Source organism: Pagrus pagrus, assembly GCF_965226575.1.
Source record: "Pagrus pagrus genome assembly, chromosome: 22".
Taxonomy (NCBI): domain Eukaryota; kingdom Metazoa; phylum Chordata; class Actinopteri; order Spariformes; family Sparidae; genus Pagrus; species Pagrus pagrus.
Window position 1 is genome coordinate 17526038 of NC_140204.1, and position 14154 is coordinate 17540191.

The window sequence follows — 14154 nt, forward strand, 5'->3', positions numbered from 1 at the left end:
AGAGGGGGAAGTTATTCAGTAGAGTGGGATATAGTCAGTCTCAACATGTTATGTTCCCGATTCAGTTTAATGAAATGCCATCTAGGTAGCAGACAGAGCTCGGTGATGGTGCCAAGTTCCCAAACATTAACATGGTCAACTTCAGCCTGCAGAGACAGGAACTAATGGAAAGGACACAGCGAGGATAACAAGAGAAAAACTAAACAAATAAAACTCATAATATGCTGGAATGAAATACTTTTACAGACAATATTCATTATAATCACCACAAAAGTTTCCAATACAATATAAAAATATGATATTTATTTATTATAGCCTTATAGCCTTTTTATTACCTTTTGACAGCAACATAATATCTTCAAAAACTAATGGCGGTTACACTTTATATTAAGGTCCTGGTAATAAGCACTAGTTTCAAATAAAGGATACGGAGGGTTTATTACCCTTAATAAAGGCATTGTTCTCGTTTTAGAGCTGATAGCTACAAAAAGCATAGTTAATTGCTAATAATTGCATAATAAAGTATGTATTACTTTTAATAAAGCAACAAAAACGCTTTGTAAAGTTTTAACAATGACATAAAAGGGAAATTAGTTATTAGTAATTAAAATTATAAGAAGGCTTTAATTAATGTTCCATACGAGTCAAGAAACTGTCAACAAGTGTCTCCTATGTGCATATAGATGTCTTAAAATCTAACAATACATGTGTTATAATGCTATTAGTAACACTTGGATAGTGTTAATAACACATAGTAATGATAACAAGCAACTTAAAAGGTTTTTTAAAGACTTATAGGGACTAACAAAGCATTAGCGTTTATTTACCTGTGTATGATGTGCTGCTTATGTTACGTTATTGTTAAGTTTAGTAGTTCATCAGGGACCATGCTCGAGTAAAATTTCTACCTGCAGTCTCTTGGAAGAGCACAGAGGCAATAAGGTGACAATCAACATGAATATCAGTTAAGACTAAACATCATCAACTGGAATTACTTTGATTATCCTGGCTATTAAATATGTAGAACTATGTTATTACATAAGGGCTTGAGTGTAAGACTAATTGCTGAGTTGGTGATATAAGCAAACCAGCACAGTAGTCTAATATGACTTCCAAACAAAAGACAAGAGCAGTTGTGTGGCTACACAGCCAGGAAGCTTTCAAATAAACGTTCACCTTGTACAGTAAATACCACGTGTGGCTAACAAGCAATGTATCCGTGTTTTGAACAGTGATCACTCACTGATGTGGAGAAATTGTTATTGTATTATTATTGTCTATTATTGTCAGTTTGGAAGCTAAGTATGATTTAATACTCTCTCTGTCATTTAATCATGTCAAACACACAAACATGCTGGCGATTTGTTGCCTGTCACATGTCTAATGTGAGCCAGACTTTAAGCTAAATGGATCAAGCCATTTGGACGTTCTGGCTCCTTTTCCCTTTTGGGCTATTAATCCCGGCCCATCTTTGTGCTTCTGCCTGCTCTGATCTGCAACACAGAAACCAAAACATTCTTCAGTTTCTTCCCTACATAGAATAGTTGGCCCAGAGGGAAAAAAAACATTTAGTAGTCTGTGTATACCCACTGTGTGGCAAAACCTGGCATTTAACACAGGCTATACTGGTCAGATTTCTATTCTTACATGCTCAGACAAGGAGACTTTCCCCTCTGTTGGTGAGTGTGGGAACCTCGTTCCTCTTGTCACATCCAGTTCCATCAAACACAATCCACTTCTCATTCGTTCCTCGTCTAAAGATTGAAGGGGAGAAGCAGAGCACAGAAGAAGCGAGGTAAAGTACAAATACCAATAACGATTATGTATCAACACACTTTGTGCAAGCAATTATAAAAGACTGTGTGACTACCCCACATAATTGTCCCACCTACTAGTTATTTGCACTTTTTTGATCTTCTGCTCCATACTTTGACCCTAGCGGCATGACATCTATTGCACGTCTGTCCATTCTGGTAGAAAGATGTTTCTCTTCTCCTGAGGTTTCTTCTATTTTTTCCCATTTAAAGGTTTTTTTTGGAGGAGTTCTCCCATATCTGAGGGCTTGATAGCCAGAGGGTGTGAGATGCTGTACAGATTGTGAAGCCCTCTCAGGAAAAACTGTGGTGTTTGATATTGGGCTTTGAAAATAATATTGACTTGACTTGACTTGACTAGGTTTTACTAAAATGTCAGGTAAATTATCAAAATGTCAATTCAAATGAAAGTCCTCCCAAACTTAACATTTAATCATCTGCACAGTATTGACGCAAACTTTAGACTTCTACAAATGCTAACTCTTTGTTCAAACACGGCATGACATTTTCATATTTTAGACAGCAAAAATCTTGCTGTCCAACGATCCTTTTCTCCTTCTTTTTGTCAATGTCATTTCACTTCATGCTCACTTATTAGTCCCCTCACATTGGCATTTCCTGTTTGTACCATTCCAAACCAAGGAGTAATGCCAGTCACAGTAACTTTAAATGTAAATTAGACCGAACGAACAACAGGGAGAGACAGACAGACACACGCAGGAGGAAATGAAAACAAACGTCTGACAAATAAAACTGTCACAAGCCTTCTGGGATTGAGCCTTTTGGCAAATAAAGGTAGGAGGGAAAGATAAACAAGTCGAGCTGAAACGAGGAGCAGTCAAGCGCTCAAGCAGACATACGCAATCGCACACTCACACACACATACATTCATATACACTCGTGCGTCTGCTGATGCACCTGCACACATGCTAACATAAGGACGGACGCAACAACAAAGCAGATGGTACACTAAGGAGACCAAACTACTCCACAAACCCTAATGGAGTTCGAATTCAATAAAGGGGTAAAAAAAGAAGATATTGAAGAAAAATGGAGGCAAATGAAAGGCGTGCCCATGAATGCAATTGTACACACACACACCCAGAAGTGCCAGCAGGTGATAGCATGATTGATTTATAGATAGATTGGTGGTTGTGTCTCAGCTGTTAGAGCCATCTCATCTCAGTGCATGGACTGCAATGCACAAACACAGCTGGGAGCAGGCAGAGGGGAACAGGTGATCAGAGCGAGAACAGTGCGGAGATAAATATCGAGTCACTCCGATAAGAGGTGGAAGGCATGAAAAGCAATGAATTTGAAGGAAGAGAAACTGGCAGAGCAATTAGAGGTGGGGAAATGGAACAGAGGAAAGGAGGGAGGAAATAAGGGGTGTTAAGGGGATGAATACGATGAATGGATGCAGTGAAAATTGATGGCTCTGTATGTATGTGTGTGTGTATATGTGTGCGTGCTGCAGAATGTGTTTTTATTTGCTCTAGTATAATGGTCACAATGCTATTTTTATAGTGTCCTGGTTGTGTGTTTGCACATGTAAACACCGTAACACCAAGTCTGGCAGACCTCAGTGCAGTGCAGTTAACTTGACTGTACTAGGTGGACTCATTTATGAAAATAGTGCCCCATGAAGGTGGCACTCATCTGTCTGTTACCTTCCCAGGCCGGTAGTTGAGCTGCGTAGCAGTGAGACAGGTCTGGACACAGGAAACTGGTAATTACAATTTGGGAAAAAACATAAAATTGCAGAAAATTGCATGAGCACTCTCTCTCTCTATCACTTGCCCTCTCCCACTCACATGCTGTACTTTGCTTTCTGATTGGGTCCACTCAGGAAGCCTGATGAGTCTGGCAGCATTTCTGTAAGATTCAGGGTTTTATACAGGGTGAGTGAGGCTACACTGGACCAAAGTTCTTTGTAACCCCGGTGGTGTAAAAAGAAAGAAAGGATCAACAAACACACAGTTTATATTTAAAAGTTTCAACTTGTTGGTCTACATGGCAAAATATCACTTGTGGGCCTGGCGGGACATGATTACTTTGGTCATGCACATACAGCAAACCTAATTTTTCTCAAACCATTTCATAGCAGCTTTACAAGAATATATAGATAGAACAATAATAAAAATCTAAATATTTTTTGTACTTGTACCCATTGACTTATGGTATACAACCCAGATCAATTTAAAAATTCAAAACCGAAGGGAAAACTATAGATATGCTAATGTGTGCATCCGCATAGCTTCTTCCTGCCATTTACTTATTATTTACAAGCAACTGTACAGGACAAGTCATCAGCATTACTGCAGTATATTATATCATGACGGAAGCAAGCAATGACAAAGAAATTACTATAAAAATCATGGGTTTCATTTAGCAAATGTCCTCAGTACAAGGGGGAACAAAAGGGTTTGGCGAAAAAAGTTTAATATTTTGAAAGGTATAAAAGAATTGTATCTACTTGATGATGTAAGATCAAGCATCCACTGTAGAGCTGAAAGAATGTGGATTTGATTCAGTAGTCACACCAAATAGAAAGAACAATACTGTGCTATACTTATTTCCACTTGTAGACCCATCCTGTTCGAGTGGGCTTCTGTCGTATGTAGGTAAAGAGTACGTGCGGACAGCAAAAATGGGGTCTTACGCTAGCCAAAATGCAATCTCGGAAGCCATTAGCTATCATCGACAACGACGTAGCTTTTCATTAGCTTTTTAAAAAAAATAGCAGCAGTTACATGCACATTCCAGTGCCAGAAGAGAAAGTTTTGGCTGTGATTTTTGTTATGTGGATATCTGCTGGCTACACCACAAGCCCGAAACATTGGCCATTCCCCTCAGAGGCTAAATCGTGATAGCCAATGGGTTTTGAGATGTAATTCAACAAAAAACTAATATGAGGCCCCATCTCAACAGACTAAGCACCTCCATGTAATAACTCAAACTGATTATTTTAATAATCAACCTTAATCACTGTAAATGCTATTCATCCATAAGTCAGATTCCTGCAGGGTTACATCCCTACTATAGGTTGCAGAATATATGTACAGATTTTAACTCCCCTGGCAAACTACATGCTCAGCCTTTTTGTGGAATCGTTTCAAACATCTGGTCAAGTTACTACAGTATGTTTAACCAGCATTTACTGTATGATCAGCAACCACGCTCAGCTTCTCAAAAGTGAGATCTGGGCCACATACAAGAAGAAATAGCTGACATTATAACAACGGCCGACTTTTCCTTGTTGACTAACACGGTGACACAGAAAACTGCTACAGCCAATTATCACTGGAGGGCATTGCTGATGATTACATGGTACTGGAGGTTGTCAAAAAAAATTGGGGGAATGAAAAGTGTCAGGTAAAATAATCTTTTAACAAGGCAGGGTGACACTGTTATTTGCAGATGTGAGGTAGGATGAAAGTAGACCTTGAATAGATTGTGAAGTAGGGGTTGTCACAGTTCATTATTCATAGACAGACAGCATGTGTTTATACATGCACTGTCTATGCTGTTGGTTGTTCATCAAGATGAGCGTGGATGTGTGAACAGAAGGTAAAAAAGGGAGCAAACACAGTGAGAGCACTTACATCAGAGTCATAAAACACCAGCAACAGCAGCCAGGTACAAAATGTGGGCTACAACAAACCAATCTGATACCAGCTCAAAGAATCTCGACCAAACAAACTGAAACAAGAGGGAACAGAGAGATTGCAACTGCGGTCCCAAAGGTGAACAAGACAGGATGAATGCTTGATTTAAAAAAAAAAAAAACATGAATTGAAACGGGAGCAAAGCACATAAACCGTTTCGTCTCAGTGGGCTCTTGGCTTTTTTGAGTCCATGAGCATCTGAATATACAATTTTGAGTGCGTGAGTGAATATTTGGCCATAGCAACATGTGTTTGTGAGTGGCGTCCCAGCAGGAGAGCACCGTGTGCCAGCACTGTGCTGGTTGAGAAGTCTGGACAAAAGCCTGCAGTGGAAACACCGGCTGGGATGGTAGAGAAACTAAATGAAAGTGTGCAGGTGCATTCAGGTGCATGAGAAGAAAATGCTTGGGTCATGAAGAATGAGAGCGAAGGAAAAAGAAGAAGAGAACAAGTGCGAGAATGACAGGAACAGATTTGGCGCTCCTCTGTGGGTCTTGGTATCTCCAGTGGGCAGTACTGGGCCTGTGGATGGGAAGGAAGCACAGAAAGATGTGGATGAGAAATTTCTTGAGCTGGCTGGCTGGCTGTCAGACACCTGCCTCTGACTCACCAACCTCCTACTACCCTCCCCCTCTCTGTCCAGTTGAGGAGGCAGAAAGAGACGCTGCAAAGAAAGAAAGGACTCAGGAGAAAGCAGTGGGGTTTCCAGCTAATGATGTGTGAGGGGCTAAACACAGACAGACATGCTTTTAGAGAGGAAAAGAGGGAGGGGGCATATACGTAGCTCTGATGGGCAACAGGACACAGCTGTATGAGAGATGTCTCCCCTTCACACACTCTCTGACTCATTGTCAGATGGCAACGGTGTGTGTGTGTGCATGTGTGTGTCTGTCCAAAGTACTGAAGATACTTCACTTCCAATTTCAGTCGACATGCCACTTCTATCTCAATCCATCTCTCTGTCTGCCTCTTTCCACCTTTCTCAAAAATCTCTTAATCTTTTCAAAAGAGCTCCTAGTCTGTCTTTTTCGCTCAAATGTCTGTCTGTTCCCCAAAGCATTACGGGATCACAATAAAACCAGTATACTCATATATCTATAGAACTCTCCTCTCAGACACGCTGTAGCTTTGACCTCCCTCTCCTTCAGAATTGGGTCACGACTTGGGCCAATACTTTGTATGTCTTGTCCTCTACATACAGAGAGAGCACTGTGTCTTTTCTTCATCCCAACACTGCAGCATGTACCCATTTCTCAAGTGCTGAGATGTCAGCATTTTTTGTTTTTATTTGGAGATGAGTTTCCTACCGTAACATGTGGACGCTGGGGAAAAAAACAACAACTTTGTGGTGAGAATTACCTTGGTGCTAGTTTTGTTTGTTTTCCAGCAGGGAGTGTTTAGGCAGTAAGCTCAAAATATTTAACATCCTGCGCTGCAACATTATTAACTTTTAATTAAAGGAATAGTGTATAAGATTCAGTGCCATCCTGTGGTGAGGCTGCAGATTGCAACCAACTGAATATCCCCTCCCCTCCCCTCCCTTCTTGAGTTTGTAGCAGAACCTATTGCGGTCGATAAAAACGCAACACGACCTCTCTAGAGCCAGTGCTTGGTTTGTCTGCTCTGGGTGCTCTGGTTTATCAAGTATTTTTTTCAAGTATAAAAGCATTATATATGTATTACTTTGATGCTACTTAATACCTAATTGAAGCATCGACTCAACATGATAGAAATACTTTGCATTAAATTATGTACTTTACGTAGAACTTGTGCAATAGAATTAGATTGACATTTTATGTGTGATTGAAATCAATAAAGTCAATGTTTTAGGGAAATCATTTTTTCAGTGTAGATGCCCCTAAAACCTTCAGCTGGATGTTTACCTGCTTTGGTAAGTAGTCTAGCTGTGCACACATTTTTCGGGAAAAGAAGATGTGATAAATCTCCCTCAGATGAAGCATTTTCTCCAAATATGCAGTTATTTCCAATCACGAAGAGTTGGCAATCTTTGTGAAACACCGACATGGAGCTGGCTTCAACAAGTAGGATGTCATGTGACCTGGCTAGACTGTTGGGTGTTGCTTCAAGATGACCTCATGGGTTGGCCTGCTAATCACATCATACACACTGCTGGATTGACTATTAGTATTACATCGCCATGAAGACATAACATCAGGCATTGTCACTTGTATTGTCACTGACGCATGCTGTCAACACAACCGACTGAGTAATGGGCCAGCCAAGTATGGGAATTCACTATTCACACGGTACGGACCAAACTAAAGCAGCAGGGAGCAGGGATTTTTATAGACTAGACCTTTAATATATCTTTATACCTGTATTAAAATGCGTATTTTGATCACTTGGGGGCAGCGCAACAAGCTGTAAATATAATGAGGTATTAGCACCACATACAGTTGTTATGACAAACTTGATAGAGAACAGTTGACATCCACTAGACGGGAAGCAACATTTGGATTCATCGTGTTCAACATTCACTCTCTTCTAGCTCTGTTTGGGTCTCCACCAATCCCTGAGGGAAATATCCGACTCTGTAACTGTTAAGTGCTCCCCTGTGTTCACCAGCTAATTGCTAACTGTGCCTGCTCAGCTGGACAGATAGTGTGCTGTGGGTTTAACAGAGCTTTGTTTCCGCTGAAAACAGCTGACTGCTGCAGCTATATTGACTGCACCATATTCACGTAGGTGAGAAGCCATTATTACAGTGTGCATTACGTGTAACTGAGGTCATAATTTCTTAAAATTGACAACTGGCCCAGTTTTTTTGTTGCCTTACAAGTGAGCCTGTCTATAAGGGTGGCCACTGTACCACAGGCATTTCACACATGCACAATTCAGCACGGACCTATTGAAAATCCCATCACTCGGAGCCTCTACAGCAGATGTAGAGGCTTCTACAAGCAAGCGTAAAAATGAACACCATTTCTTTTTTATGTGGCGCAGTGTGTGTATTGAATGGTCAACTTACACAGTGTCAAAACCATACTGAGGCTACAATCTTGTGTGCTGGATCAAATCAATCCATTTTCACAGCAGCTTTACTAGCACAGCCTACAAGCTAGGAGCTGAACCAGGAGCCCACATTTCTGCTTCAAATTAGATTTTCCTACTCAGATTCTGAATGGAATCATAATAGCCTTGTGGGTCCAGTGCCAAAAAACAAACTGTCAGCCTGTGCGCACAGCGAAACAAAGAAAATAGGTTTTGTATGTGATAATTTTAGATGCACTGATTACACAGTGGAGGGCTGTGGCTAATGTGTGCAATAAACGCTGGATAAATGCGTGTGAACATAGGCTGCCTTCCTGAATTCACCACATTTTTCAACCATTCCTGCTACTAGGCATCGCTTTATGAAACAAAGGATGAGACAGAAGAGCTTGAGTTGAGTTTGTAATTGTGAATTGTGTTCTGCCACAGATAGTGGCACAAGTGTTTGTTTCAGGTAGACTACATACTATAGTGTGAACCCGCTTTGTTTCTCTAGTATCTGTACTTGTGCAGGCTGATCTCATGAGGGAAGACGCACTCGGTCCGTCTACTTGCCAGTGAAGAGGTCATTTAATCCTTACAGCTTCCCACGACTCATTGCCATGCCGTTCACAAGACACTTCTATTGCCCCAGGGATCTATGCAAAAATGAGAAGGAAACAACAACAACTGTCTGGTGAAAAAGTGTCGACAGGAGGCAGGGGTACATGGATGAAAAAGATAAGCACAGTCTTGAAACACACGATGAGGAAATTGTTATTGTGAACATAATGATACGAATGCTCATTACTGGCAGATCATATCACAAATGTCTTTCCTGTTTGTCAGCTATCAAGGTTTGCATGACAAAAAAGAAATAAAATGTATTATAATTCTAATTTCACAGTAGCTTTTTAATGAACATCTGCTCCATTTTACGAGAGGTTAGCAGGGGGTTTGCATCTTACACAAGTGACAAAGAAATGAGGGCACGGAAACAATGTGTCAAACAAAGCAGCTCAAACAGAGCAAGAAAACTAAAAGTCAAAGGTGGAGAGACGTTTCCACAAGTGTTTGTTGGAGTCTGATCATATCACTATCACTGGCTTGTTTGTTAGTGACTAAGGTTTGAATGACAAAAACTATAATGCGCTATAATTTAACAGCCGCTATTCGAGCAACATCTGCTGTGCTTTGTCTGCGAGTTGCACTGAGTGGGGATCATTAGTGACAAAAACACGAGTTCATGGTAAAAAAAAAGGAGTTGAACAGAGAAAAAGGAGTTGAACAGAGAACAGAGGGCAGCAAGAGTGAAAAATATTAAAGGCTTTGCCAGATTTATAATAACACATTGTCATTTTCATTTAGCTGATTACTCACATCAAATGAAAAAAAACAACACATTTCATGAACAGATGCTTTACTTTATTGGCAAGTTGCCGTCTGTTCCCGTTAGATTTTCTTTTCTAATATCTACAGTCACTGGAGTAGATAATATTGCAAGCAAGGACATCGCCCCATACAGTACACAGGTGATGTGAATTGCCAAAAAAATTGAAATACGACTTGCTGAAAGCTAACATTTCTATAATTATTTCATGTAACAGTTTCAAATATGTTTTGGTGCTCTGGGTGAAATCACAAAATAACTACGCCGCTTTTGTGGCCACTAAATCTGCACAGATATGACAAAAAAAGCAACTGTATCATCTTTAAAGCACCTACAAAGGGTGGAACCCACCCCTAACTGCACTGACAACCAAATATCGAATCAGTGCTCTGGTGCTATTTGTAGGTTTTTGAATTAGGTAATATACATATATTTCTTGCAAATTCGGCCCCTTTCTATATAAATGAGCCTAATTAAAAAAAAAAGTCCCATTCACAAACATCGGTGCTAACAGCTAAACACACTTGAAAATGATTAGCCTCTTCAGAGTCTGTGGTAACTGAAGTGCATGTATAAGTGGTGTCTTTCATATTTATCATTCTTATCGTACAGGTGTCAATAAAATAATTGTTCGCTTTTAGAAAGTCTCTCCTGATATGAAGCATAGTGAAAGTTCAACCAGAAAGACTATCCTCATGTTACTCAGTCATTCTTACCTCCGACCCTCCCTCTTGTCCTGCAGCCTTCTATCAGCTTCAGTGTGTTTATAATGCTTAACCACTTGGATCATTTTAATTAGATGCAAAACAAGGGCAAAGTGTACTTAGTTGCAAAACTTTATGTGCATCTTTGCGCACTAAAGTCATTAGTGCGATGTATTTTGTGAACCGGGCAGATAGTGGTTCCAAATGATCTGCAATTAATGGTGCTATCAGCGGTTGCAATCCATTCCTTGTAAATTCGCCCCTCAGTGTATAGTTTTACAAGTGTACACTGCTTCCAGCAAATCTAAGAAACTGGTCTAAGGAAGGAAGGAAGCCAAACCTTGATGAGGCTTGTTTTGCTATCACAGTTCTTCTTTTAATAAGTGGTTTTAGCATGTTTCTCATGTTCCCAGAGGCAAAAAGTAAGTGCAGAACAAACAGGTCCGAGGATGCAGCGTCTTTAAAAATGTGCATCTTTGTGTGCGTGTTGGTGCAGGTGCACCTGTGCACACATGCACATGTGGGTGGGACAGGTTCGGGAATAGAAGGTTTCTAAGCAGAGACAGAGGCAGAAGAGAGGAAGAGAGGGAGACAGATAATGAGAACCAGGGGGAGGTGATGCTGGCATGGGGAGAGGAAGATAGAGACCAGAAATAGACATGCAAAGAGCAAGGTGTTGAGTCAGAAAATGAAAGCAGAGATGGCAGGCATGGAAGGAGGAGGGGAGGGAGAAAGAGTGAAGTAGGGAGAAAGTGAGAGCAAATGTGTAAGAAAGAGAGAGAGAGAGGCAAGAGAAGAAAATGGGAAATGAAATGTGAAAAAAAAAAAAGATTAAGAGTGGGAAATAAAGCAGGAGAGAGAGAGAGAAAATGCGGGAAAAATTGTTAGAGAGTGAAAGCAAGGAAGAGTTACTAAGAGCAAGATGTAGGGAGTAAGAAGACAGAGAGAGAGGGAGAAAGAGACACAAATAGACATGTGAGGTTGAGTCACACTGGGAACCTAGAACAAGCTGAAAGCATACAGAATTACAGCAGGAACCATAGGGAGCAACACACACACACACACACACACACACAAACACACGGGTGCACACCCCTTTGCATATGTGATGTGGTGATGCACTTCTCAAGTGTGGAATGAGAAAGCAAGGGCAAAGAGTACTTATAAAAGGCTCATAGATAAAAAGGAAGGAACGAGAAGAAAAGGACGATGGAGGTGGAGGTTAAGCAGGTAAAACATGAGAGCGATGGGCCTGGCATGCATACGAGATGTATACAACCACATACACTAGAACTTGAAAAGGAGGTTAATCTTTTTTTTAATTTTTTTTTTTATCTCTACCACTGTTCTGAACCTCATTCCCTGTTTTTACCCCGGCGTGGAGCTGCTTTGAAACATGACAACATGGCAGCACCTTCAACGCAAAAAGTTAACCAGCACTGTCACCATTAGCAACGATTGCTCATTTTCTTTTATAAAGCAGAAGGACATGACATTTCAGTGCAAATTATGTCAATACTGTATGTTATGTAAATGTGTGCATTTAAAAATAAAAAGGTTTAACCAACCAGTATTTCAGGTGCCGACTAGTGAGGGTAGCAACGTTTAATCAACAAGTCGACTAATCTCACATATCCCTGCTAGAAAAAAAGCACCAAGAGCAGCGGCAATTAGCCGGTTGGAGGATGTTCATGCTCCGTCCACAGGAATGTGATGGCATGTGTGTGTAAGTGACAACTGCCAGTTAATACAGCAAGACGGTGTGTGACTATGAGAAAGCGAGTGAGTGAGTGAGTGGAGAGAAATCTGCAAGGTAAATGATACCTGATAGTAATGTGTCACACTTGAACACGTTTGTGTCTTCAGATTCATGCCAGTTCGGAAGCATATATGCATATTTACGGTTCAAATTTGTTTACTTGTGTGTGTGTGTGTGTGATGAATGGTAAAGTCTGCCTGCCTGTACAATATCTCTGGGGTCCATTTAAAACACTGCAAGGCGTCACCGTCACCCAGTCAAGTGTATCTGTGTGTGACTTGACTGTCTCAGGGCCCGAAGAGACAAACCATCCAGATAAAGCAAGATCAACATATTTGACTATCATTCCAGTGTGTGGAAGTGTGGGAAGACATGAGAAGGAGTTGAAAGGAAGCAAGAAGGAGAGACACTATGTGAGAACAGAATGAGACAAAACAGGTGTAGAGTACAAGCCTTTCAGCTGGATCTGAACTTTTTCTGAACTGCAAGAGTCACTGATATCCTCCTGCAAAACAACACAAATGTTTTGAAAAAGCGATGTGTACATGTGGGCGTTAACCAGTCAATCTACTTCTTTTTTTAATGGTTTATTTGAAGGAAAAGTGCAGAAACCTTTCCTCTTCCTCTGGCTGTAACATCGCACGGTGTTTACTCCTGGAGGCGCCTTGTCGTCTCAAGTTCAGTCACTCACTGCACGCCAGGATGTGCCAGTTTCTCGTCTGTCTCTCTCGCTTAGACTTTCTTAGGCTCCATGTCATCAAGTTGATTCGCATTGGTGCTTTAATCCTCCTCACTTAGCCCACCCGATCAGTTTGAAACACTCAAAAAATATGCACACACACACATAGTGCTAGACTCCCTTGAAGCGCAAAGGGCGGTAGAAAGCAAAGGCGCTCTTAAAACTCATTAGAGGAGGGAAGGCCCACTGCAGATGATGAGATACACTCAATTAAACAGAATAGGGTTCTACTGTGCCCAGGGGAGTCGTGCTAAACCAGTAGGAAGAGAAAACCATGAGAGACAGAAGATTTGTAATATCTGTGGTATATGTGTGGATGTGTGTGTGTGTGAGAGAGAGAGAGGTGAGCATCATAGAGTTGACAGATACATCTGCATGTTTGGCAGTCTGTGTATGATGTGTGTTAAGTGTATGTGTGTGCATACCACGCCCCCCCCTGAGACGATGGATGCGATCATATGTTGACGACGCATCCTGATAGGTGTGATAAATGCTCCAACACGTTTGTGTCAAAGCAAAGGGTGTGTAATTTCTTGGAAGGGCCCCTCAGGGACAGATGTTGTGATATTCATAGCAAATGAGAAATGGATGGACAGGGTGAGAGGGAAAGAAAGAGACAGAGGATCACTGGGGAATTGGGAATACAGCCAGATAAAAACAAATAGAGACAATTAGTCAAACAGACAGACACTTACTCTGAGCTAATGACAGAAAGTTGTAATCTGCAGCCAGCCTGCATGGCAGAGTGGATGCTGAATAGCTGTGTTCAATGTATATTGACATTTTTTTTTCTGACATTGTGTTCCACCGTGTATGTGGCATCCTGTTGACCATATACTAACACGTTATAAAACATGTATTTGTATAACATGTGCAACATTTTAAAACATGTTAGTCTGCATTCTATTCAGGAGGATGACTAATTTGGTTCAGCCCAGCTTGTTGGCCTTTTATGTTTTGTGGCATTTAAAAAAAAAAATAAAAAATGCATAAAAGCCACTTGACAAGTGACTGAAAGCACAGAAGCAGCAAGAGAGAGAGAATGGTGTAGAATATTGTCAGTGGTGTGCAGCCAGTGGTGGAGGATCC

At 40.9% G+C, this 14154-nt stretch overlaps 1 protein-coding gene across 2 annotated transcripts in view; it reads right to left on the reverse strand.

Moving 5' to 3' along the window:
- Positions 1–370: 370 nt before the first annotated feature.
- dnah2 (dynein, axonemal, heavy chain 2) overlaps positions 371–14154 on the reverse strand; it is a 96793-nt gene continuing 83009 nt past the window's right edge. For both annotated transcript variants that reach the window (XM_084343583.1, XM_084343582.1), the window contains exons 13-15: positions 8962–9132; positions 1648–1754; positions 371–1493 (exon numbers count right to left, since the gene is read on the reverse strand). The gene's annotated coding sequence lies outside the window, so the exon portion shown is untranslated. The remainder of the gene's footprint in view (positions 1494–1647; positions 1755–8961; positions 9133–14154) is intronic.